General features: G+C 38.7%; 1 long non-coding RNA gene across 1 annotated transcript; it reads right to left on the bottom strand.

Moving 5' to 3' along the window:
- Positions 1-68: 68 nt before the first annotated feature.
- On the bottom strand, positions 69-25,072 carry LOC123327698. The gene is made up of 2 exons (XR_006542369.2): positions 24,416-25,072; positions 69-1,357 (listed from the first exon to the last, which is right to left on the bottom strand). It is a non-coding gene; the product is annotated as an uncharacterized LOC123327698 (long non-coding RNA).
- Between the last annotated feature and the right edge of the window lie 2,295 nt (positions 25,073-27,367).

The raw sequence follows: 27,367 nt of genomic DNA, 5'->3' as shown, positions 1-27,367 counted from the left end.
AGCCTGAGGGAGACAGTGTAAGCTCAGTAGATTTCTGAAGTACATTTATCAAAGTAAATTGTTTTTGTCATATCCTGCTGTTTGTGAACATGAGTAAGTTGTTGCCTGTTATCACTGACCTTTACGATGCTGATTAGCTACTCAGCAATTAACTGGTATTCCCCTGACAGTCTTAACTCTGCACTAGAGGAGAGAGCCACAACAGGTCCCTGGGGTGGAGGAAGAGGAGAGAAAGCCAGCCGAGGAGGAAGTTACTGCACCAACTGCAGAACGGTGAGCCCTATAGGCTTCTGTCTGTGGTTCTAAAAAGGAATAATCATACCATGCATTTATTAAATTTAAAAATACTTCCCATCATCGGCAACATAGCAGAGCTCTCCTCCACTTGCTATACCTAAAACCTGAGGCTGAGATGGGTTAGTTACACATCAAACATGGCATACACCACAGGGACCCAGAGCTGGGAGGCACGCGCCCGCCCTGGCCCTGAGCCGCAGGTGCGTTCTCATCTGCCTCACCTCCTCAGTAACCAGGTAGAAGGCTGGATGCCTTGCTGGAAATCAATGTGGAAACGTTTGTTCTTCTTCTGAACCTTCATTTCAGAGCACCTTCTTTGACTCTGGTTTCAGGCAATAAGATTAGTGGACGGTTTCTCCAACACAAAGCTAAGATCTTGGCAACCCTTTCAAGCACTATTTTTAGGTTCTCCCCACACACACATGAGAAAGAGGAATCTGAGGCAGAGAGTATAGACTTACACAAAGAGCTTCCACACAGGGCCTAACGTAGAGATCTTCAGTCACTCAGTACACCTCCTCTGGCTCTGCCATACTTAAAATATCCAACACCGAGCCCACAGGCCATTGCACACTCCTCAGCCTTCAGAGCAGAAAGTTCTAATATGATGAGGAAGATGTAGTCCCAGGATAACAATGTATAAAGGTACTAAGGATAGAGTCATCACACAATCACCCTAATTGAAAAGTGAGACAAAGTATACATTTATCCTATCATCACCAAGGGAAACTCGCATTTGGGCTCTATCCACATAGATGCACGGTAGTGCCGTGGTTTAGAAGTTTCTTTAAGGAAGAAGAGAAGTTAAGGCTATTGTCAATATGTGTTCATGTCCAACAGTGATGCTAATACGATAGCTCTGAGATCATGACAGCTCCAGGATGAATCTCATGAAACCGCTATAGAAAGTGAATGGACTTAGGGCCCAAGTGAAAGGCATCCACCTGGGCCACCGCCCCTCTTCACAGATAACACTCTGAAACAGCCGGGCCAGTGTGGTTTTATCACTAAGTCCTCGTGGCATGCAGCTCTGATCAGCATTAGTCTGGAAGAGAAGAATCTAGAAGGAAAAAAAAAAAAAACCATCATTGGTTACTCTCTAACATTCCTGAGAAGTGGCTGAAATCATCTTCCCACCTTCATTTCCCTAGGAGTGGGGATGCAAATGAGTTCGTGTGGATGAGAACGGGAGTCAGCAAAGACCAACTGAAACAAGAGGCTGAATCGCTGACCCCCAATGGCAGATGCCACCACCCAGCAAACACAAGGCAGCAGAGATGCCATCCAGCATTTTCCTAGCCCCCTTAACCAGCTCTCCCAGCAGGGATAGGACAGGTGTCGAAAGGTGGAGATGGAAATGACAACGGAAGGCACAAGATTTTTAAGACAGGACAAGGAAGAGTGTATATATAGAGCGGGGAGAGGCAAACTTAGTTCTTATGTGTCTATTAACTTAAACACAGTATGGGGAGACTTTGCCCCTGCTTCTAGAGCAAAACTTGGTCAGTGAGCTCATTCTCTCCTTGGCCTGGTCATAAGCACAAGGGAGATAACAGAAGGAATGATGGCAGGTCTCCTCCCCTCAGCATTGGAACCCAGTTACTCCTCACAACAACCACAGGAGGTTAAGCACTGCTAATGGCCCCATGGTACAGAACAGAAGGCTAAGCCCTTACCCAAGTCCTATAGCCAGTAAGCAGCAGGTAGCAGACCAAAATGGGCTTCCCAGGTGGCGCTAGTGGTAAAGAACCCAACTGCCAATGCAGGAGACTTGAGACATGGGATTGATCCCTGGGTCAGGAAGATCCATTGGAGAAGGAAATGGCAACCCACTCCAGCATTCTTTCCTGGGAAATCCCATGGAGAGAGGAGCCTGGAGGGCTACCCTTTATAGGGTCGCAAAGAGCTGGACACAACTAAAGCGACTTAGTGCACACACACACACACACACAGCACACCAAAATGAAAATGTGTCTGATTCCAGAACCATGTTTCCACTGCCACAAAGCAGCTTTTCTCTGGGGAGGGAGCAGAAATGAGGGTATGGGGATTACTATGTTAATAATCTAACGTAACTATTATTGTTATTCGTAAAATAACAACAATTTGGTGTGGTTAAATGACTTTTCCAGGGTCACATAAAGTATTACATTTTTCAAATTTCTCCAAACCTGATTTCATCCAGGAATTATGCTAAGGCCAGCAAGGCCCAAATTGGGTTGAATTTAAGCTTATGTCATAATAGTGACAATTGCTTTAAAGAAATAAAGCAATTTTTTTGGATTTGCTTTGAAATCCAAAAAAAAAAAAAAAATGAGGGTACATTTTGGTCACTGAGAATTGGTGAGTATGAGACCCAGTGTGCCTCCTGATTACAATAAGGCTAGATTTCCTTGCAACAGTGGATTAGTTTTTGTTTCTGAAAGGGAAAACCCTCCTGTTTTCTTCTACTTACCTCACCACTTCCGACACCAACGTGTGGGTTTTCCACACCAAGAAATTCTGACACTAACTACCTGGAGTTGGCACAGACCCCATAAGGAAAGGGCTCAGTCCCACAAGACTGACCTCCCCAGATTATCGCCTGTGCTTCGGACAAACCCACTATAAAGTACTCAGGGTCTCTTCCTCAGATTTGATAACTTTCTAAAGCTCAGGAAAGAGGGGCGTCCCTGGTGGTTCAGTGGTTAAGACTCCATGCTTCCAATGCAGGGGATGTGGGTTTGATCCCTGGTCCTACATGCCATGTGGTGCCACCAAAAAATAAAAATAAATACATAAATAAACTCAGGAAAGCACTTTACTTACTATTACATGTTTATTATCAAAGATACAACTCAGAGGGGCTTCCCTGATGGTCCAGTGGTTAAGAATCTGACTTCCAATGAAAGACCCAATCCAGCTAATAAATAAATAAAATCCCAACTCTCCTCTAATCGAACAGTAAATAAGTCATTATCTTCCTCCTCCCACCCACACACAAAGAATTAAAGCAAAAATAAATATACAACTGAGAAACAGCCAACCGGAAGCAAAGCATTGAGCATGGTATTGGCGGTGGGGGGTGCACAGGGCTCCACGCTCTCTCATAGTGTTTGCCACCCTCCCAGCACTTCCATGTGTTCACCAATCCAGAAGGAATCCCTTCTGTTAGGATTTTTATAGAGGTTTCACTACAGAAGCAATGTTGATTAAATCACCAGCCATTTGTGATTAAGTTAACCTCCAGTCCCTCTCCCCTCCCCCAGAGGCCAGGGGTGGGGCCGGAAGTCCCAACTTTTAATCCCTTGTTTGGTTCTTTTAACAACCAGCCTCCTTTAGAGGCTATCCAGGAATCCCCTAGCCACAAGTATCTTCTTAGCATACAAAACAATACTTGTCACTTCAAAAACTCAGAAGGTTTTAGAAGCTGTAAGCCAGGAAATGGGAGCAGAAATCAAATATATATCTTATTACACGATATTTTCTTTGTTCTTTTTTTTTAATCACAAGAAAATGTTTCAATCTTTTCTTTTTCCCCCCCCAAACTTTAAACTTTTTATTTTGTACTGGGGTACAGCTGATAAAAATGTTACGGTAGTTTCAGGTGAACAGCGAAGGGACTCAGCCATGTATAATCACGTGTCCATTCTCCCGACAACTCCCCTCCTATCCAGGCTGGCACATAACATTAGAAAAAAATGTTGAGCAACAGCACCATTCCCCCCCCTCCCCCCGCCCCCATCCATGGTGCTGTGCTAAGCGCTAAGTTAATTCATATTAAATTGTTTTTAAAAACCAAGTCCTTGGTCTGAAAAGGCCTCATGTTTACACACAATGGGTTTAGGCTGGAAGCTCTGTTTAGGATTGAGATTCCCTTTGCAAGAAACTAAGCCTGAAGTTTTTTCTTGCAAAGGGAATCTTTGCAAGAAAAAAAGATTCCTCTTACTCAAAGTCACATTGCCAGCAGTTTTACAAGGCCTCTGAAAATGATCAAGTTAACTGAGAAGATAAAAATTTGCCAGATAGATGTCCTTGGCAATGTACAGCTCCTTGTCTGAAATGAGACACAATAGGAAACTTGAAAATGCAAAGTTTTTGAGAATATAATCTATCTAATGGACAAAACCAACTTACTCTGTATGACAAAATTAAAAGAATGTGTTTTCAGGCAGCAGCTTCTTGTTACATATTTATTCTATTACAGAGCAAATTGCTACAGTGACCAGACAATCTAGAAAAGAAGGAAGAGTCAGTATGTTTGTCCAGAATCATTGACATAACCTTAGCTTTAACGGTCCAAGTATATGGTTTCTATTCGTAATTACAGACTCTCAGAGACACCCATGTACTCCACATCTGTCTCTGGAAGAAAAAAAAATCCTTTCTTAAATTGATTTGCCCTTTGTCACTGTCACAGATATGTTTTCCCTGTTTTGACAGGTAGTTGTAATTCTATTAGCAGCCCATCGACTTCCCTGTGAAATCGATCTGTGTTGGGCTGGCTGGGTCTTCTTAAACTGGCTGATTTATTGCTTCTGCATGTTTTTAGAAAGAGAGAGCTCGTGCATGCTCACAAGTGATCTAAAGCGTCCAGGGGTGGGAGAGGAAGAGGGAAAGGCAAAGAGACACTCTTCTGTTGCCACAAAGTATAAGGTATCTAAACAATTGTTGAAAACAAATCATCTCCAGCCTCACTGTTGGTTGTCTCGATGGCAGGTGAGTTGCGACCTTTTGTCGACAGCCTAGTTGAGATGCCTGCTGATGCCAGTCAGAATAAATGACTGTCACTCTCCCTTATTAATTTATCTTACTGCCTCATGTATAAACTAGAAGGACTTACTCACCTCAGATGTCCTCGATGTCAATCTATCATGTTTGCCTAATTCTCCTCCCAGCTCACAGTAACCAGAACACGAGTAGCTGCCTCCAGTGCCCCTGTCTCTGCCTGTAATGTTGCCCATTGAAAGGAGAGCACTCAGCCCAATCACAGGAGATCACAGTTAGCCAGAGGTCAGAGACAGAAATCACCACTGCATTTTGTTTAAAGCCACATCAGCAAAGAAAAGATGGGAAGGTAAACTTAATAAACACCCTTGTCTTATTAAGGTTCTATCCAAAGATTTATAATGGAATCAAGCAGTGCTAGATGAAAATAATATGTGTGAATATCAGGCAACCTAAAAATAAGTTGATTTTTCTGATATTAAAGAACAAATCATTGCAATTATATACCTTTACAAACTGAACACAATTCTAAATATCCTCATGTTAACTTCATGAACATAAATATGAATAGTAATGTCTCACGAGTACCATTTGTAATTTCACCCTTGAGCAATATAGTGGAGAGCCTAATTCTAAGCAGAATTATTACCAGGAAATACAATTAGGTAGGCAAATTTCAATTTTGCACTCTTTCTTCTCCTTTTATATATGTATAGGTGCTTCTACCAAGATACTCAACTCATCCTTAACTTCCAGGATAACTCTGGAGCTTTCTCTGTCTTCCTTACCCAAACCTTCTCAGATGTCAGGCCAGCAAAGTGATAAGGGCATGTTTATATAAATGATAAACTAACAAGGTTTAATGTATTAACTCTCTCAGTAAGATTTTGCATTTTAACTGGGAATTTTTATAGACTCTTGAGAGTCCCTTGGACTGCAAGGAGATCCAACCAGTCCATTCTGAAGGAGATCAGCCCTGGGATTTCTTTGGAAGGAATGATGCTAAAGCTGAAACTCCAGTACTTTGGCCACTTCATGCGAAGAGTTGACTCATTGGAAAAGACTCTGATGCTGGGAGGGATTGGGGGCAGGAGGAGAAGGGGATGACAGAGGATGAGATGGCTGGATGGCATCACTGACTCGATGGACGTGAGTCTGAGTGAACTCCGGGAGTTGGTGATGGACAGGGAGGCCTGGCGTGCTGCGATTCATGGGGTCGAAAAGAGTCGGACACAACTGAGCGACTGAACTGAACTGAATACTTAAACCCAAAATGGAGATGACTGGTAAGAACCTGGGCCCCACTGAAGACAGATTGGTGGATGGAGCGGTGGTGGTCGACAGGTTTACCTTTCAATAGCCCTCAAAAGACACTACTAGGATACAGCCAGTTCTCAATTACAAACAGTGACTCTTCTTTCCTACATAGCCCCATACAAACTGACAAGCCTATGCTATGCTATGCTTTGTCCACTCAGGTTAGCTGAGACCCCTGAGGTTTCCAGGTTAAAGTTGGCCAACAGCTTTTACTCTTGGAAGGTGATCACAGTCTGACATAGTAGCAAACAGATGCAGAGGAGCCTGGTAGGTGCCAGCTTGTTCTCACTCTGCTCTTCCACGTCCAGCTCTTCTTGACAACTGATGGCCCTACTGGCCAACAGTGGCTCCAGGCGCATCATCAGCTGCTCTGATGTAGACCCTCAGCGGGAGTAACCACATAGACTCCAGTTTCCCAGAGACTTTTCCATGGTTCCACTTGCCAGCTGGATGAGCTTAGCTTCCCAGATCAGTCAACACCAACTTCCCTGTAAGCTCTGACTTGTTTATCCGGCCAGCACTTCAGGCAAATGGGTTAGGAACTCCTTGGACCCTACTTTCCAGTTTCTCCCATGTTTGTTTCAGGTCTAATTACTATAAGAAATCTCCTATTCCCACAATACTCAGAGTGGCCCTCCTGTGAACTAACCCCTGACTGATACAGTCCCTTGCAGAGGGTCTTTACAGAGACCTATCATACACACACAAGGCCATGAACATATGCATGGTTCCCAGCTGAAAACTATTGCTTGTTACCAAGAACCATAATCAAATCAAGGCTATATTATCTGTCTGAGCCTGTGATTTGTGTTTTGTAAGACATAATTTACAATTTATTTTTTGAATTGTTTATCACTTTTTAAGTCTTTTTACTTTTATTTATTTGGGAGGGAACATACCACACAGCATGCAGGATCTTAGTTCCCCGACCAGGGATCAAACCAGCACCCCTTGCAGGAGTAGTATGAATTCTTAACTACTGGATTGCCAGGCAAGTCCCATTTTATCATTTTTAAAGCTGAGCCTGGGGCTTCCCTGGTGGCTCAGTGGTAAAGAATCCACCTGCCAACGCAGGAGACATGAGTTTGATCCCTGGTCCAGGAGATTCTGCATGATGTGGTGCAACTAAGCCCATGTGCCACAACTACTGGAGCCTGTGCTCCAGAGTCCCACGTGTGCAACTCCTGAAGCCCGATGCTCTAGAGGCCGTGCTTCACAACAAGAGAAGGCACTGCAATGAGAAGCCCACACACAGCAACTAGAGAGTAGGCCCTTCACCACTACTAGAGAGAAGCTTGAGCAGCAACGAAGACCTAGCACAGCCAAAAATAAAATAAATAAAATTTTTTTAAAAAGTTGAGCCTGATATTCAGTATATGCTCTCTATGCATCATCCTAAATTAAGACGTTACAGACTCAAGTTGCAAAAAATGAATTACAATGGCAAGATCATCAAGAACCATCTTGAAACCCCAAGCTAAATAGATCATTTTCTCACACACATGTCTGAATGTTGAGTATAAGGCATACTCCCAGAGAGCAACTGGGAGGTAAATTTGGAAGGGACACAACGGTCAGTTTATAAATGCTACCATTTGGTCTGATGTTCACAACTGGGCCAATCAGACTTGGTCAGGGTCAGGTTCATCTGCTGCAATGGAAAGCAGACGACTCACAAACAAAGCTACAAAGGTGACAAGTGTTATTGGACCTCTGACATCTGTTTTTGGCACTTAACATGCATGATAACAAACTGGGCCTTCAGAAAGAAGTCTTTTCAGAATGGAAAAATACAAACTCCTTCCATGAATTGTACACCACTTACTGCACAGGCTGAAGAAAAAAATTCAAAGAAATGCATCAATATACACTGTAGTCAGAGAACTCCAGTTATAGTTTATTCTTCAGAGTAGACTAATTTTTAAAATCTTTGCAGCTAGAAAAATAACTATAACATACAGAGGTTTCTTGTTTGCCATTAATACCAAGTGCAGATCAAGTGCTCAAAATTGCACAAGCCAAACTGCAAAGCACAATATCGCCTCTGAAAATGCAAATGCATTTTTCAGAACAGAACTAAATAGCACAAATAAAAGAAGCCAATTTCTCTGAAGTTTCTCAGGTGTCTTACTACATCTGCAAAATCAAAATTATATCACAATATTCTTGTCTGATTTTTAATTTGCTTTAAGTCAAATAAACACAAATAATGAGAAAGAAATCTCAGGCTAGGAGCTTATAACATCATAAACCATATACAGGACACTTGGTTAGTTTCTGTCATAAAATGCCATCATAATATCACACCTGCTTGAAAAAAAAGTCTTTGCTAGTTTCTGTCTTTTCCCCTCAAAATAGCCATCCCTGTCAAAGGACATTCAGTTCAGTGTTTGGAACTATCAGTTATTAGGGCTTGTCAGCAGTCAGAAATCATTCAGATATATTTCCTGTTCCCTTCCAAAGCTATAAATAAAAATTGGACACTAGCATCTACTGACCAAAAGGACGTATGCCTACATGACAGCAGTCAGGATTTAGATTAGATGGTAAATATTTCGTGATGAGGGAAGTTAAGATATTGGAAAGAATTATATTGACAGGGACCAGAGCCTCCCTACCCCAAAACTGTTTGAAAATAAGATGCATTATTCTCCAGGATCCCATAAATCAAGAACTTAGATAACAGTAGGGCTTTATATGTAATAACAAAAAATGGTTTTATCAATTCATTGCTCTATTGATGATCAAATCCTACAATTCTATGATTGAATCAGAAAGGCAACATAGGGAGACTCAGTCCTCATCCTCATTTTCAATGAAATGTGAATCCTTTCACGTTTTTATCATCATTTTCCCCTTTGAATGTGATAATTAACAAGTTTGATAATACAAACCCAAGAATAATAGAAAGATCTCTGGACTTTAGGTCAAGAGACCTGGGTTCCAGTTCTAACGGCATTTTATTAGATATGTGATCTTGAGGAAAAAAATCAGTTAACTGCTCTAAATCTCAAATTATTCATGACTAGAATAGCTTCTGGCCATACCTACCTCACAGGCTTGTCATAGGATTATATGCAATAATGTCTGCAACAGTGCTTTGTAAAATATAAATTATGTGATGGTATAATTATCATTAGAGGACAAGTGGCTGTACAATCACATCCAAATTATGAAAAAGCGGATTTTTCTCAGTTAATAAGAATATATCATGCAGATGCAGTGAATAGTAAGTAAACACCAGCAGGATGGGGGGCAGGGAATGAAAACCAACTGAAATGTTTACCCAAGTGGTTTTTGAACAGATGGAAACCATGAGGTCTCTGCCATACTTCATATTCTCTGGGTCTCTTGCGTTTTGAGAGACAGCTTTGTCCCCTTCAGCTTTTTAATCCTTGATGTGGTTTTCCACAACTTCTGCTACACTGAGAACCACTGTGGCAAAGACTGCTGACACCTGCTCTCAGGAGTCTAGACACTTTTTCAACCTTAGAGAACAGAGACTATGAATCATGGTTCTCTTTAGAATCCAATCTTCAGCCCATAAGGGTTTACATTTAAATTCTGAATGTAGGTTGGCCTGTCTTTGCTCTGTGTTTCATTGTTAATCTGGGAGACTTTAAACTTTTTGAAGGCAGTGTCACGGCTAAATAAACTTCCTTATAAATAGACGACAGCCAAAAACTCAGAGATACCAGAAAAAGTCTTATAGAGGCAAACAGTATTTCTGCAAGCTTGTCATGATAATTAATATTAGTTCAGGGTGCCTTGAAAAAATATAAAAGTACTAAATAATAATTACAAAACTAGCTAAGAGTTTGATGACAGATGTGGAGAAAAGATGAGCAGTGGCTGATAAGTTCTCTTCTCTTCTGAAATCTAATGTAATAGAAATAAATTTTTAAGTCCAAAGAGGCATTTAAATTTCAAAACTCAGCTAAAATATTACTTGGGGCATAATCAAATAATTTACAGCCTATTTTGTGGCTGCTTTCTTCAAGTAATTCATGGAATCTATTTGAAACCTTGACCTGTTAAAACAATATATATAAGTTGAAATTGCACTAGATACTTTCCATAGTTAAAAGTGACATCCTTAAAACTAAAGTGCTTTTATCAGAGCATAGACTATTCAGTTCCTAAGTGCACAACTTCTAATGACAATACTTGACCCATAATGCCCAACCCAGAAACTGTATATAAATACAATAAAAAATAATTTGAGTTAACTTTCTATTTAATAGACTATTTAGGCTCTTCAATTACCCATGTCCACTGTAGCATATGATTTTTAAATCATCTTACAGGTTACCTCTCCAACAGAGCTCTGGCTTTGTTATTTTGTTTTGCTATCTCAAACGTGGAGGTTATAGCCTATTTCTTATTTTAAGAAATAAAGGTGCTCCTGAAAGCTAATAAACCAGCTTGTATTTATGGTGCATTAGGTTTCATATTCTGGAGAAGGTACTGGAGACCCACTCCAGTACTCTTGCCTGGACACTCCCAAGTACGGAGGAGCCTGGTAGGCTGCAGTCCACCGGGTCACTAAGAGTCGGACACGACTGAGCAACTTGACTTTCACTTTTCACTTTCATGCATTGGAGAAGGAAATGGCAACCCACTCCAGCGTTCTTGCCTGGAGAATCCCAGGGACAGAGGAGCCTGGTGGACTGCCGTCTACGGGGTCACACAGCGTCAGACACGACTGAAGCGACTTAACAGCAGCAGCAGCAGGGTTCATAGTCTGTGAAGTGATGGCAGATGCAGAAGATGGTCCCCACACAGAAATCAGTCAAAAGTTAAACCTATGGATTAAGTGCTAAATTGCATCACAGAACACAACTGTTCTTGGAAATCAGAGAAAAGGTGAATGCTAAGTAATGGAATGGGTGAGTATAATCTCCCTGGAGGAGAGAACTTGAGTTGATATTTGAAAAATAATTTAGGATTCAGGGGAAGTGTACTAGGTTTTCAAATGGAGAAAAGATCATGATCAAATTATTTGAAGAAATCAGTCAGAAGTCTAGACTGACTGGAGATAAGAGATGATGTTAGAAGGTAATGAAAGATAAGCTTAGCTAGGCAGAAATCATTTTATAGAACCTTGATAACTAGACAAAGAAGTCAGAGTTGATGCAATAGATAAAAGGGAGCCACAAGACTAGTTTTCGAACAAGGACATAACATAAAAAATTCGTGGTTAAGGAAGTTTCTGGTGACTAATATATGCATGGGATTGGATAGGTATAACACTAAAAACTGGAACAGAAGTTTGGAAGCAGTTACATAAACCTAGATGGTAGTATCAGAATCAGCAAGAAAAAATATAGACTCAAACACTTAAAAGAGAATTCACTATGTAAGTCAAACTTTTTTTTTTCCAGATTTGAATATGAGGACTTAGTAAGGTGCTATGGCTTGTACAAGTTGATTATCTTCCGGTTAGCAGCAGAGTCAGGACTGAAACTTAGGTTTCTGGGCACCTAGGTAATTCTACTAAGAAATTTTGAAGAAAGAAACTGTGGGACTTGTTAAAGAGTAGTTTGGCAATAACGATAAAGATGAAAAGCATAATGTTTACATCTGTGGCTTAGAGTCTAGAGTTGAGTGGTTTAATAGTACCACAGTTAGCCATGAGGGAGCTGACAAAATTAGCTTGGGGGAAAAGTTGATGAGTTAGAATTGGATTATGTTGAAGTTCAGGTGATAGTAGAATATCTAGGTAGACATGCCCTACAATAATTGAACATAAGGAACTGCTCAGGGCTGACAGCCCAGTCTACAGCTCAACCCAGACCTCTCTCCAGACTCCTAGTATCATTATATATCCAACCCCTCATGTGACACCAGCACCTACAATTTAGATTGACCTAAACTGAAACCATTATCTTAACTCTCAAGTTTGGTTAATACTGTTATCCATACTGTTCATTCATTAGACAAATACTTATTATCCTTGAAGTCAGAAACCTGGGACACATCTTCATCTCCTCCTTTAATCTCACTTACTGCAGCCAATTAGTGACCAAATCTTGCTTGATTTCTCTTCCTATTTCTCCATCCTTATTACTGCCATTGTGGCTTAGACCCTTGTCATCTCATGCCTGATTTATAACTAGTCTCCTAAATAGTTCCACTTTCTCTACCCTGGATTCCATTTTAGCCTTTCTCCACATAATTATTATGTGCTTAGTCACTCAATCGTATTCGACTCTTTGAGACCAAATGGACTGCAGCCCACCAGGTTCCTCTGTCCATGAAGATTCTCCAGGCAAGAATACTGGAGTGGGCTGCCATGCCCTCCTCCAGGGGATCTTCCCAACCCAGGGATCGAACTCAGGTCTTCCACGTTGCAGGCGGATTCTTTACCATCTGAGCCACCAGGGAAGCCCATATACTTATTATAATGATTTTAAATGCAAATCAGATCATCATGTATTCTTTAGTTACTATTTTCATGGTCTATCTAGAATTTAAGGTCCTCAAAATCTTATCCTTTTTTCCTTAAGAGTTCCAAACAATGAAAATATATAGCATTGTCTGAATAGTCTATTGGGTTTGCATCTCAGTATCTTTGATAGGGTAATTCACTGCTTGGAATGCCCTTCTCTCCATATCTCCCCTACTCATACTTTCCACCTCTTCCATCTACTGAACTCTTATTTCAAAATTCCCAGATGAGTTGCTTCAGAGATCTAGATGACAGTTAAGGTCCAAGAATAGTGCAGCCAAAATAAGGCACACTCCCACATACTGACTTGATAGAATATATGATGCCAATAAAGGGTTAAATATTATATTTAGATAGATATATATATATACACACACACACACACATACACACAAACACAAATTTTTTGACATAATGCTAAATTAAAAAGAAGAAAATGTGGTATAACTCATTGATTACAACCATATAAAGATTATAAGCTTATATAAAAAGCTAGAGATGAATAAGCATAGTTACTGTACTAAAACAAAGGGATTAAATAGACTTCTTCTGAAATATATGTATGTTTCACTTAAATGTTTAATTTTTAAAATAATGGATGTTATCAGTATTAAATTCAATTAAAAACTCAGTTATTTATAAATAAAATTATGCCTTATCTGAGCTTGATAGTTACTACTCAAAAGTATATATCACTGATTTTTTTACAAAGTAACTATACAATGCATCAGAGAAGGCAATAGCACCCCACTCCAGTACTCTTGCCTGGAAAACCCCATGGGTGAAGGAGCCTGGTAGGCTGCAGTCCACGGGGTCACTAAGAGTCGGACATGACTGAGCAACTTGACTTTCACTTTTCACTTTCATGCATTGGAGAAGGAAATGGCAACCCACTCCAGTGTTTTTGCCTGGAGAATCCTAAAGAAGTGGGGGGCCTGGTAGGCTGCCGTCTGTGGGGTCGCACAGAGTCGGACACTACTGAAGCGACTTAGCAGCAGCAGCAGCATACAATGCATAACAAAATTATTGTCTTTAATAAGTTCATATTTTATTTTTGGGGTTTTTTAAAACAAGGCATACCTGCACTGACAAACGTAAGTGTCATTTTATGCTTCTGATGTTTCTCTATTTAAAACACAGATAATTAAGATTTGATTTTACCAGTTTTGTTTCCTGGATTAAAATTTCCAAAAGTTCTTTGTAAGTCAGTTATAAGAATGCCAAAAATGGGAACAATAAGAAAGTAGGGTTGTAATCCTAATATAAAGTAGAAGCTAGGCCAAAAGGCAACATTCAAGAAAACTAAATGCACTATGCAATGCTAAAAGCCAGAGTTCACAAAGAAGATAGGATAGTTATAAATACCTATACCCCAAATAACACATAAAGTTCTAATGCAGATCAAGAAGTACTGATGACATAAGGAAAAAAGATGGAAACGCACTTTCAGTACAAAATAAAAGGAAAAAAATATAAATAAGAATATAGAAGATTGAAACAATATAATAATTGGATATGTCTTTAAATATATACAATACTATCCTTGAAATAAAAAATAAATTATCTTAGAGTGCACATGAAAAATTCACCAAAATTGTTAATATGTTATTTGACAAAGAAAACATCATACAGTTACATAAAGTAAAAACGTTACAAACGACACACACTGATCAGAATGCAATAAAATTAGAAGTGAAAAATACAATTAAAAATGTAAAAAGCCTTCCAACCTGGAAAATGTTTATTTTGTTAAACAACTCATAGAAAAAATAGAAGAAAATAGAAATTACCAAACTTCTGAATATTAAAAATGAAAATGCTACATGTCAGAGAGTCTGGTAGATATATCCAAGGCAGTGATCAAAAGAAAATTCAAGCCTTGAATATCTATATTAATTAAAATAAAAGAATAAATGAAAATAAATGATAAATTAAATGAAATTTACAATTCAGAACTAGAAGCAAGCACTAAAAAGGAAGATTAAAAATAAAAGTAGAAATTAAAGATGCAGAGAATTAGGGGAAAAGGGATTAAAATTTAAAATCAAAGTTCTGGTTCTTTAGTTGTTCAGTTGCTAAGTCATGTCCAACTCTTTGTGACCCCATGGACTGCATCATACCAGGCTCCCCTGTCCTCCACTCTCTCCTGGAGTTTGCTCGGATTCATGTCCATTGCGTCAGTGATGCTCTCTAACTATCATCCTCTATTGCCTTCTTCTCCTTTTGCCTTCAATCTTTCCCAGCATCAGGGTCTTTTCCAATGAGCAGGCTTTACGCATCAGGTGGTCAAAGTACTAGAGCCACAGCTTCAGCATCAGTCCTTTCAATTCAGAGTTCATTTCCTTAAAGATGGACTGATTTGATCTCCTTACAGTCCAAGGGACTCTCAAGAGTCTCCTCCACCACCACAGTTTGAAAGCATTAAATCTTCTGTCCTCAACCTTCTTTATGGTCCAACGCTCACATTTGTACATGACTACAAACACCCTCTTCCAACAACACAAGAGAAGACTCTATACATGGACATCACCAGATGGTCAACACCGAAATCAGATTGATTATATTCTTTGCAGCCAAAGATGGAGAAGCTCTATACAGTCAGCAAAAACAAGACCAGGAGCTGACTGTAGCTCAGACCATGAACTCCTTATTGCCAAATTCAGACTTAAATTGAAGAAAGTAGGGAAAACCACTAGACCATTCAGGTATGACCTAAATCAAATCCCTTATGATTATACAGTGGAAGTGAGAAATAGATTTAAGGGACTAGATCTGATAGAGTGCCTGATGAACTATGGAATGAGGTTCGTGACATTGTACAGGAGACAGGGATCATGACCATCCTCATGGAAAAGAAATGCAAAAAAGCAAAATGGCTGTCTGGGGAGGCCTTACAAATAGCTGTGAAAAGAAGAGAAGCGAAAAGCAAAGGAGAAAAGGAAAGATATAAGCATCTGAATGCAGAGTTCCAAAGAATAGCAAGAAGAGATAAGAAAGCCTTCTTCAGTGACCAATGCAAAGAAATAGAGGAAAACAACAGAATGGGAAAGACTAGAGATCTCTTCAGGAAAATCAGAGATACCAAAGGAACATTTCATGCAAAGATGAGCTCGATAAAGGACAGAAATGGTATGGACTTAACAGAAGCAGAAGATATTAAGAAGAGATGGCAAGAATACACAGAAGAACTGTACAAAAAAGATCTTCATGATTCAGATAATCACGATGGTGTGATCACTGACCTAGAGCCAGACATCCTGGAATGTGAAGTCAAGTGGGCCTTAGAAAGCATCACTACGAACAAAGCTAGTGGAGGTGATAGAATTCCAGTTGAGATATTCCAAATCCTGAAAGATGTTGCTGTGAAAGTGCTGCACTCAATATGCCAGCAAATTTGGAAAACTCAGCAGTGGCCACAGGACTGGAAAAGGTCAGTTTTCATTCCAATCCCAAAGAAAAGGCAATGCCAAAGAATGCTCAAACTACTGCACAATTGCACTCATCTCACACGTTAGTAAAGTAATGCTCAAAATTCTTCAAGCCGGGCTTCAGCAATATGTGAACCGTGAACTTCCTGATGTTCAAGCTGGTTTTAGAAAAGGCAGAGGAACCAGAGATCAAATTGCCAACATCTGCTGGATCATCAAAAAAGCAAGAGAGTTCCAGAAAAACATCTATTTCTGCTTTATTGACTATGCCAAAGCCTTTGACTGTGTGGATCACAATAAACTGTGGGAAATTCTGAAAGAGATGGGAATACCAGATCACCTGACCTGCCTCTTGAGAAACCTGTATGCAGGTCAGGAAGCAATAGTTAGAACTGGACATGGAACAACAGACTGGTTTCAAATAGGAAAAGGAGTACATCAAGGCTGTATATTGTCACCCTGCTCATTTAACCTATATGCAGAGTATGTCATGAGAAACGCTGGACTGGAAGAAACACAAGCTGGAATCAAGATTGCCAGGAGAAATATCAATAACCTCAGATATGCAGGTGATACCACCCTTATGGCAGAAAGTGAAGAGGAACTAAAAAGCCTCTTGATGAAAGTGAAAGTGGAGAGTGAAAAAGTTGGCTTAAAGCTCAACATTCAGAAAACAAAGATCATGGCATCTGGTCCCATCACTTCATGGCAAATAGATGGCCAAACAGTGGAAACAGTGACAGACTTTATTTTTTGGGGCTCCAAAATCACTACAGATGGTGACTGCAGCCATAAAATTAAAAGACGCTTACTCCTTGGAAGGAAAGTGATGACCAACCTAGATAGCATATTCAAAAGCAGAGACATTACTTTGCCAACAAAGGTTCGTCTAGTCAAGGCTATGGTTTTTCCTGTGGTCATGTATAGATGTGAGAGTTGGAGTGTGAAGAAGGCTGAGCGCCAAAGAATTGATGCTTTTGAACTGTGGTCTTGGAGAAGACTCTTGAGAGTCCCTTGGACTGCAAGGAGATCCAACCAGTCCATTCTGAAGGAGATCAGCCCTGGGATTTCTTTGGAAGGAATGATGCTAAAGCTGAAACTCCAGTACTTTGGCCACCTCATGCGAAGAGTTGACTCATTGGAAAAGACTCTGATGCTGAGAGGGATTGGGGGCAGGAGGAGAAGGGGATGACAGAGGATGAGATGGCTGGATGGCATCACTGACTCGATGGACGTGAGTCTGAGTGAACTCCGGGAGTTGGTGATGGACAGGGAGGCCTGGCGTGCTGCGATTCATGGGGTTGCAAACAGTCAGACACGACTGAGCGACCGATCTGATCTGATCTGACTGGATGGCATCACCGACTCAGTGGACATGAGTCTGGGTAAACTCCAGGAGTTGGTGATGGACAGGGAGGCCCAGCATGCTGCAGTCCATGGGACACAACTGAGCGACTGAACTGAACTGACTGGAAAAAACCATAGCTTTAACTATATGGACCTTTGTCGCCAAAGTAATGTCTCTGCTTTTTAATACACTGTCTAGGTTTGTCACAGCTTTTCCTCCAAGGAGCAAGTGTCTTTTAATTTCATGGCTGCATTCACCATCTGCAGTGATTTTGGAGCCCAAGAAAATAAAGTCTGTCACTGCTTCCACTTTTTCCCCTTTTATTTGCCATGAAGTAATGGGACCAGATACCATGATCTTAGTTTTTTGAGTGTTGATTTTCAAGCCAACTTTTTCACTCTCCTCTTTCACCCTCAGCAAGAGGCTCTCTGCTGCTGCTGCTGCAAATTCGCTTCAGTCATGTCTGACTCTGTGCGACCCCATAGATGGCAGCCCACCAAGCTCCATTGTCCCTGGGATTCTCCAAGCAAGAACACTGGAGTGGGTTGCTATTTCCTTCTCCAAAGCATGAAAGTGAAAAATGAAAGTGAAGTTGTTCAGTTGTGTCCTACTCTTCGTGACCCCATGGACTGCAGCCTACCAGGCTCCTCCGTCTATGGGATTTTCCAGGCAAGAATACTGGAGTGGGTTGCCATTGCCTTCTCCGAAAGAGGCTCTTTAGCTCCTTTCAGATACAGCAATCTTGATTCCAGCTTGTCATTCATCCAGCCCAGCATTTCACCTGAATGACAAATTAGACAAATCAATGAAAATCAAAGAATTGTATGAGTTATCTGTATTTTATGAAAATAGACTTTCAATGAAAATCTATTGAATTGTATGAGTTCTTTATATATTTTGGATATTAATCTCTTATCAGATATATGATTTGAAAATATTTTCTCCCATTCCAGAGATTGCCTTTTCATTCTGTCAATGGTTTTCTTTGCTCTGCAGAAACTTTTCAGTTTGATGTAATCCCACTTATTTATTTTTGCTTTTGGTGTTTTTGCTTCCAGTGGTAAATCCATAAAAATCATTGCCAAAAAAGATGTCAACAAGCTTACCCTCTATATTTTATTCTAGGAATTTTATGGCTTCAGATCTTTGATCCATTTTGAGTTGATTTTTGTATATGGTATAAGATAGGGATCCAGTTTTTATTCTTTTGCATGTGGCTGTCCAGTTTTCCAAGCACTATTACTTGAAGAGACTATCTTTTCTCTATTGTGTATACTTGCTACTGTTGTCAAAAATTAGTTTATCATATATGTGTGGGTTTATGTCTGGGGTCTCTGTTCTGTTCCAGTGATCTATGATTGCTATAAGTTTATAATATAGTTTGAACCCCTTTATTAAAATTTTCAGTTTAATTATTATATTCAGCTCTGTAATATCCATTTGGTATTTTCTTACACTTTCCATCCCTGTTGAAATTCTCAGTTTATTTATGCATTCTTCCACTCTCAGTGAACATTTTTAAGATCACTATTTTTAATTCTTTATCAAGGAAATTAATTATCTTCATATCATGAAAGTCTGTCTCTGGAGTTTTATCTTATTCTTTAGTTTGGAACATATTCCTCTATTTCTTCATTTTCCTTGACTGTCTGTTGATTTCTGTTCATTAGGTAAAATAGCCACCTCTCCATCTTGATGCAGTGGTCTTATCTAGGAGATGAAAATTATAGCCCGGTCCTAGCTCATTTGTCTGTCAAATCTTTTGTTACTGTCCAAGTTGCCTTCTTTGTTGTTAGGATTTCCAGAAACTGAAGCTGTGCCAGGACCTTTCAGTGTCCCAAAGAAAGGATCTCCATCAGCATCTAGATGCAGGCTGATGGGAAGCCAAACATTTAGGCAGCAGCTTTGAAAGAAAGACTAGGAGCTGGGCGTTTTTGTCTGCCCGCTCTGCAGTGAGCCTTGGGGGGATAGCCTGTTAGGAACTCTCTGTTTCCTATAGTCCCGTGGGATCCATGACCACAAGTCCTACTGGCTACCAGATGCGGACTATCAGGACTTCATCCTCTGAACTGCAACCACAAAAGCCAGGGTACCAGACGTGTGCACAAGCTCCTTCCAAGGAGACACCAGTGACCTGGGGCAGAGGAGAGGGAGAACATGGAGACAGTGCCCACCAGCCTCCCAGGTCTCAGGGGACAATCACAAGCATTTATAAGACACACTGAGCGACTAATACAAATACACACACGCACACACGCACACACACACACGCGCACACACACACAGAGTAAAATTTACATACAAATCTGGACCTCATGTTAGTAAGTTTGTTTTTGTGGTGGTAAAATGTATGAATCCTTATACTATTTTATATGCATTGAAGGGATAAGCAAATGAGCAAATGTGTTGATGTTGAGAGAAGCCAGAGTTCTCACTGCACAAGAAGAGACAGGCAAGTGTGGAATGAAGAAAGGCAAGTAAAGAACTTTGTGAATTTGGATTAAAATCAGAGATATCAGCATGAGCTCATGGTTTCTAATACACAAATACATACAAGTTCAGCAAGAGCTCCTTGCAGAAATACTAATGTACGTCTGGGGCAGGAAAAGTCTAAGATCAGCCTTAAACAACTTTTTTATATCAGAAATTCAGAAAGCACTCCAAAAAATGATGGAAGCATGTCAAAAAAAAAAAAAAAAGAAACCACAAGAGCCAGCTCGAAGGGCCTCCCACTGACCAAATCTGGGTCAATTTGAGCATGAAAATAATTACAATAAGAATCACAATCTATTGAATAAAGTAGGAATTCATGAATACTAGATGACAATGGTAATGATAGATGACACCTACTTACCTATATAAATACATAAACTTTTGTAATGTATCTTATTTCAATATTAATTTCTTTGGTTATCAATAGCAATGGGTTTCAGCTCCCTCTATTTCTCCTTTGAAATATCAGCCCATTTCTTTTCCCCTTATTTTGATCATCGTAGTACACCTATGATGGCAAAACTTTATATTTTGCAACTAAATTTGCAACTTGTCATTTTCCTAATTTTTCATTTTCCTTTTAACAAAACTTTATCATATTAATTGTAACTATTTTTTCTAATTTGTCATTTTTCTTTTAATAAACAGGAATATTTTGTCTTTAAAAACTCCTTCTGACAGTATATGCACATTACAAAAAATTAATTCTCCTCCATAAAAATAAAATAAAACGTCCCATTAAATCCCTAGAAGGCACTGCTAATGCTGAAATGGAAGAGGAAAGGAAAGAGACAGAAAAGAGGGAGCCAAACTGTGAGGGTTAATGAGAGAGGAGTCGTATTCCCTCTGTTGTGCCTTAAACCATTCAATTGCAATAAGGAAGGACATCAGAAGAGAAAAATGTGATCCCCTTCCACAGAGAAATTAATTACTTTCTTAGATTTGAAACCTTTCCAATGAAAAATTTCCTGTTGCCCAGAAGCACCCTTCTAATTAATGATCTTTAGTTTCTCAGGTAAGCTCATGCTGCACAAATCCCTTCTCAGTTTATAAGGGAAGAGGCATTTAAGGCCTGAACTGCAGGAAGAAAGGACAGGAAAGTTACACAGAGGAAATGAACTGAGCCAGGCACCCCGCTCATAGCACTTGGAGCCAACGATGGGCTACAAAGATCTTTGCCCCCTGGCTCAGGGGAGAGGAGCGTGTGCTGACTCAAGACTCCGGCGCATTCTTGAAAAATCACTGCACAGTTAACTTCTAAATTACTGAGAACAATTGTGGAGATCAATAGAAAACACCAACCTCTGAAGACATTTCCTACAGCATAATTTGAAGAAGTAGAATACATGAAGCAGTGAGCCAAAGAAAATCAGGTCTTAGCACTAATTAGAAAATTTTCTAAGCTTTCTCTCTCAAGAAAATCAGTTCGTCGGTCAAAGGACCAATTTGAAACACGGCTTACAAATTTTCATTTGGGCTGAAAAAATTACAGCCGGATATTTGAACCAATGTTCTAAATAAAATCGTGAGACTAATTACTTACTGTTAATAAAATTGTAACAGAAAATTGATTATTCACTAGTAGTTAAAATCTGTTTTCCACAAGTCAGAATGAAGACAGCCTATGAAGCAGAAAAAATAAAACCCCACTAGAGTATCTCGTTTAATCAGAGAGGGGAAAAAGGAGATTAATACTGGGTCCCCAGAAACATAACTTCCTCCTTTAAACTATGATTTTATAACATTTACTTCCAACAACTTAATAAATGCTCACCTTGTGACTAGCTATTAATCCCAACTAGCAAAGCAGTCTTTTTTCTTTTACTGTGTAGCTTGATCTTGTTTGACCTAGAGTACAGATGCCACAGAACACTATAACACATATGTAAATCTGTGTGGGTGTTTTGGGGGGGCACATTGCTTCTCGAGTAAATAGTTTAGAGGCTTATTCTGCTCTTCCCATGGATGAAAATTCCTACTTAACCTCCACTCAAATCTGCCCATCTCATTTGATTTTTGTATGAGTGCTCCAACTGTTCACACTGATGTGAGCAGTGCCCTGAAAATACACCTGCTGAAAGCTACTCTTCTTTTAAATAAAAATTAGAAAATAAATTCTCCCTGAGCAGAACAATTGGTCCATGCTTTCTCTTCACTCAAAGGGTTACTGGCTTATTGAAATAAGCAGCCAGGGTGTTAGTTGGCCTGTCATCTTTCTTTAAAGGAAAATCACGCTTTCTGTCCTAGGTGATTGGTTTGACCAGTCCCCACCATCACTACCAATAGGTCTACCATCCTCCTCGTGTGCAGACCCAAAACATGGTACAATTTAGATCTATTTCCTTTCATTTCATCCTTGCTGCATGTTAAGATTTTAATACTTGTTAAAATATGTAAATACAAAAACAGAGTTTAAATGAATAAATAAGAATTGTAAATATATACTGGGACCAACTAGATATCTGCAAGAGGACACAGTTGTATTCTAAAGTCATGTAAAGATTTTCCTGATAAACATTAGGCAGATTGGAATATTAACATATCCTGATTAAATATATTTGCTGTAGAAAGTTAGGAAAATACAGATATGCCTAACAAAAATGAAAATCTCTCATAACTCCACTCCCTGAGATGACCACTGTTAGCATTTGGCATATATCCTTTCTGATTTTTTCCATTCTTATATATGTTGCTTTTTCTTACAGTAGTAGGTCTCATGCTGTATAGCCTGCTTTTTAATGTGTTTTCTATTATCAATAAACATACCTCTACAACATCATTCTTTATGGGTGGATTTTATGAATGCCCTAATTTAGTTATCCAAACCTTAAAGCTTTTCAGATGCTATACCTGGATCTATGTTTTGTATATAATTTTGACTTCATGACTGCTTTGTGATAGTTAATACAAACTGACCAGGCTCCACTGAAAGCCTAGTATTTTATCAAAACATTAGCATTAATGTTTAGCCTTTAGAGGAAACTATGCAACATAATGTGAAATCCAGCTAAATTATTATTATTTTTTATTGAACTACAACATTTAGCTCCTTGGGCTCATCTGCTATCAATTAGAGTGATAAGCAGGCACTCAAAAGCTAGCTTTTCAATTATGTTTTATACCTTTCAACCGAAATGTTCCTGTCATTGCAAATCATGTAGTAATTTTGTAAAGGCTTTATCGTAGCAACCAAGTGATAACTTTAAATCAAGAATCTAAACCAATTAATTCCTAACATTAATTACTTCTTCTAAAACAAAAGGCACTTTAAAGTAAGTGACTGCAAATATACTTTTTATCCCACTAACAATCCTTATCTCTTTTTTCCCCAGCTCACAATTCTGTTGACAACTCATGCTCAGACTCAAATCATCATTCAAATCATAATTAAAGCATAATTCTGAGCTCTCTTTGTACATGCTAATTCCACAGGCACCAGATGTAAAAGCCACACAGAAATTCCTATAGAGTATTATTAGCTTGCAAGGAGCAGAATTAAGATGCATAAAAGTATCTTGTATAGCAAGTAAATATTTTGGTTTTAATTACATTATTACCTTGTTTTATGCCACTAATTACTACAATTTATTGTATAATTGACTCTCAGAAAAAATGTTACCAAAGAAGTTCTGCATAAACTGAAGATAGTATATACTAATGATTTGCCCTAACCCCTCTGTTCCCTTAAAAATAAAATGTAAAATACTTTTATAGTAGATTTGACAAATTACTTTCCTATTTTCCCACTAATACATAAAGTTTATCATATGCTACAGTTATTTGTTGATTTATTTCTCATAAATCACAGGGTAATAAAAAATTGTATTCTCAAGCTAGGGACAATACATTAAGCTGTCTTTATTCCCTACAACCCATGCTAGAACTTGAAACTTAGTAGGTGCTCAATTAATTTTATTAATTAAATTAATGAACCAATCATGTAATGCATTCATTTCACTCAACATAATAAAAGCATTATTGTTAAATACTAGCTAGTATCTATTTCAACCTTTACAGATTAAAAGCCTGCAGCCTTAGAGCAAAAGACTGAACATTAGCAATAATAACAGTTTGCTGTAGATTGAAAACAAATGAACTCATTCTGGGACTGGGCAGTCATTCATAAGCCACTTGAGGGGCCTACCCTCTTGCAGTTTATGACTCCAGTCAAGTCTTTCTAGTGAAATAAAGCCTTGTGTTCACTCTGGGGCCATCCATTGTTCTCTCTATAATTTGTACCAAATTGTAAAGGTTATAAATACTTGTGGTGAAGCTGCCTTCACTCACGGTTAGGTGCCATTTTTTTTTTTTTTTAATAACTACAAGACCAGGGACTAGCATTTACCTACTTCATAATAACCTAATCATACATACCTTTGAACTCAGGATGTTCCTCAAATGCCATGATTTATTATGTCCTTCTTGGTCACATAATAGTCAACCTCATCAAATTCAACTAGGCCAACTTCATTCTCTTAGGAGCAGTAGCTAGCAATAAAAAGTGAAGAGTCATTTCTTAAATGAAACTATATACACTTGAATTCTTTCCAGATTTAAAAAACTAATAGATTATGTTGCAAGTGACAATAAAATGAGTGAAAATATGCACAGTAAAACACAGAAATTTTCTCTGCCTATCACTTCTAAGCCTATTTTCTTCTTGTTGCTGTGATTTTAATTTTTCTTGAACTAATGTGCCCTCTAATGGTTAAAATAAAGATATAATCAAAACCATAAAAGAAATGCCAATTTATTAACCGCCAGGAATATTTCTATTCAAAAAATACTTCTGTAACTTGAACCTATGCCTTCAAGATATGTCTTTAATAAATAGCTAGAACATGCATTTTATGTATTCTGTACAACAGATAATGCAAACGAGGAACAGCAAACAGATCTTGTCAAATAGATTTAAATGTACTTCCTATTTTTAAAAAGCATCAATTTTTTTTTAATGATATCTATAATTAAGTCTTGCATGTGCTGAAGTTGAAATACAGATTGGGGTTATACCTATTCTAATATCATAACTTAAGCATTTAATTAAAAACAGCTATTACTCCAAAATAGATTATTTTGGTTCTTCCTTCATTTTTATTTTTCTAACATGAAATGAAAGTCTGCCTCTAACCTCTAAAAAATGTAAACATATGCACACACGAAAAAATTAAATACAGTTCTGTTTGTTCACAGTTTACCTTCACTATTCATGCTCTCCTACTTTTGGTTCAGCTGTAATATTAGAAAGTAATAGAAATTTAGTAATTACTCAGTTAATGTGACCAATGGCAATAGTCTGCTGAGCTAAGGAGAGTCAAGGAGAAATTGCTTGAATTATTTACCTTGGTTTACTAAATTCAGGAAACTTATTGCAGCTTTATAATACAATTTATTTTGAACAAGAATGTGGTCAAGACAGAAAAACATATATACAGTAACTTTATTTAATTCTGTATATCCAGAAGAATAGAATTGAAATCAAAGGCAAAAACAGAGACTACCATGTTTAAAGATTTTCTGCCTTGTTTAACCATTACTGTTAGTACTTTAGATAATTTGCTTCTTATTAAAACATGGTAGTATGCTCACAACATGGAATTTTCAAGTCCCTTCCAACTTGAAATGTATTTTAAAATTATTAATGTATGTTTTTTTAAAGGCAGCCTTTTTCTTGCCTCAGAGAGTAAAGACATTATTTTTCCTATTATAAACATAAGGTAACTGTCATTGAGGCGAACTGACCTACCAAATACTGCACAAAAACAGTGACAGAAGCTAGACTGGAATTTAGAATTATTTGTGCAGTTTGCTGATTTTGGCTGGTTCTTTGTGTGCATAACAGGAATGTGTTATTTCGTTAGAGAAAAATTACATCTTCCTGAATTATATTTCTGCTTTTATCTTTCAGCATAATTTTATAGAGAACATTCTGTATTCAATACCTGGTATATTAGTTTTTCTTATTTTAAGTGAATGCAAAACTACTTAAAGGGCTGCAGGTTGAGGGGCAGGAAACTTGGGTTCCAGTTCAGTTTGTGCCCCTAAGTGAACGTCCATAGATACGAAAGATGATGAGCCTTGACTGCTCACCCGATAAAGAAGATTGAATTAGATAACCTCTGATCTCCCTCCTAATTTAAAACTGGGGGTTCTTTTTTTTAATAGTAAGATAGAAAAATAGTATTTTTGCAAAATGGTCAAGTACAGTGAAAATTGAAAAGAAAAAAAATTTGATTATCTTAGAAAAGCTAAATAGCATCTTGAATTTTAGATTATAGTTCAGTTCAGTTCAGTGCAGTCTCTCAGTCATGTCCGACTCTTTGCGATCCCATGAATTGCAGCACACCAGGCCTCCCTGTCCATCACCAACTCCCGGAGTTCACTCAAACTCATGTCCACTGAGTTGGTGATGCCATCCAGCCATCTCATCCTCTGTCATCCCCTTCTCTTCCTGCCCCCAATCCCTCCCAGCATCAGAGTCTTTTCCAATGAGTCAACTCTTCACATGAGGTGGCCAAAGTACTGGAGTTTCAGCTTTAGCATCATTCCTTCCAAAGAACACCCAGGGCTGATCTCCTTTAGAATTGACTGGTTGGATCTCCTTGAAGTCCAAGGGACTCTCAAGAGTTCTCCAACACCACAGTTCAAAAGTATCAATTACCAAATGCCTATTAAAGACCCACCCCTACAATCATGGATCCTAGACAGGAGAGGCACAATAAGGTGATGATTAAGACATGGACTCAGGAGGTAATGGAACTGGGTTTGAATCCCAGCTCTCTTGGCTACTAGTTTTATGACTTTGGACAAGTAATTTAACCTTTCCAGATCTTAGTTTCCTCATCTGTCAAATCAGGAAAAGAGTGGCAACTTCATGGAGTTATTATGAGGATTCATTGTATTTTTATGAATTAAATGCTCAGAATACCACCAGGTACAAAATAGATGATCAAAAAAAAATATATTAGCACTTTTAGAATGGCCAATTTAACTTTTTCCCTCAGTCATAATGGCAGAACACTAAAAAGGCAATTAAGTTAATTTTAATGACTCAGCCACCTGGCAATCTTAATTTCTATTTTTTATTATCAAGGTGCTCATAAATCCTAGTTTCCCAGTTTATACGTGTTGTCCTAGGGTATTATGAATAACAACCTCTTTTATCCTCAGTGTCTAGATTTGGACAATAAAGTATGTAATCATCCTGATTATAAAACGGATTACTCAGTTGTTCTCCTGCACAATGAGGAAAATAAATTAGATGGCCTCTGAGGTCACATAAAGCATAGGTTACAATATATTGGATACGAATGGAAAGAAATGTTT

Source organism: Bubalus bubalis, chromosome 10, assembly GCF_019923935.1.
Source record: "Bubalus bubalis isolate 160015118507 breed Murrah chromosome 10, NDDB_SH_1, whole genome shotgun sequence".
NCBI lineage: Eukaryota > Metazoa > Chordata > Mammalia > Artiodactyla > Bovidae > Bubalus > Bubalus bubalis.
Note: the sequence above shows the minus strand (reverse complement) of the source record. Positions and strands in the feature narration are given on the sequence as shown.